Source organism: Numenius arquata, chromosome Z, assembly GCF_964106895.1.
Source record: "Numenius arquata chromosome Z, bNumArq3.hap1.1, whole genome shotgun sequence".
In the NCBI taxonomy this organism is placed as follows: Eukaryota; Metazoa; Chordata; class Aves; order Charadriiformes; family Scolopacidae; genus Numenius; species Numenius arquata.
In genome coordinates this window covers 157,748-158,923 of record NC_133616.1, presented here as the reverse complement: position 1 = coordinate 158,923, position 1,176 = coordinate 157,748, and positions in this window count along the sequence as shown.

The following is a 1,176-nucleotide window of genomic DNA, read 5'->3' as shown; positions in this document are numbered from 1 at the left end:
AAAACGATCTATCTGTGCACACGTAGTTGTTTCTGCTTCTCTCGGTTTAAAACCCCCCCAGACAGTTTGAAAATAAGGAAACTATTTTATTATACGCATTAACAAAAAAGAAGGGGAAATCTGAATCATGGGCTTCAGCTCAAGTTAAACATATCTGCACCCTGAGCCTGCTCAGGTTTCTCAATAGATTAAGATGGTTTTTTGCAAGTTTTTCTGCCTTCTGGCATCCCACTGTACCAGTGGCTAAACCTGCGTGATGCTTCTCCGGCGCTTCACAGGTATCCCAACGAGTTTCAGTAATACTGGGGCAATTTCTTTGAGAAAGGGGGATAGAGAAAGAAACCAACTATTAAACAGAAGTTGCCCAGAGAGAGGCAGGATCTGTGTGTCACTCGGGTTCCCCGTCCCTGCTTTCGGCAGAATCCTGTCACTCTCTTGCTGTCACCCTGCTGCTTTGAGACTGTCAGAATGTATAAAATTTGGTAATTTTTTTGGCTGTAAGAGGCGTTGCCGCATTCCAAGGAAGCACAAAGTACTACAGAATATTGATTTGCTGATTCTCACAGTTGTGTAGGTTTTGCTTTCTGCCTGCCCCAGCGATACGCTGAAAACTGCTGCAGACTCCGCTGCAGCTGCCAAAAAAACACTTCATTTGAAGCGCTCACTAGATTATCAGCTCTGCCTTTAGTGGAGATAATGGGTTCGTTTTAATCGGAGAATAGCTGTGCTCTCTACCAAGCCGTGTACGTGCCCTGGCAGGCAGGGGCCGCCAGCTGCTGGCCCACTGTGCTGTACTCTCAGAAATGGGGGGCTGGCTGAAGGTGCAGTGGGTTTTACAGCGCCTAAATCTGCAAAGGAGGAGGGACTGGTCACACCTTACAGCGGGAGACTCCCCACTAATTCCTGGTAGTCCTGGAGCTCTCTAAAACAAGGAGTCCTTTCGGTGGGTGAGGCTGTAACAGCCACTTTTTTTCCACTGAATACCTGGTGGTGTGTGTCTGTGAAAAAATAGCATCTTTTCCTCGTGTGAACGGGCTGCTGTGCTGGTTTTGTGCAGTCGCACGCTCTCTAGTGGGTGAACGGGAGTGTAGAGCTGCCGCGGGAGGCACAGCCCTGCAAGGGCTCCACTTCGCCACCTGCGATGCTAAATCCACATTTTTCAGCGCCTGTGTCCCT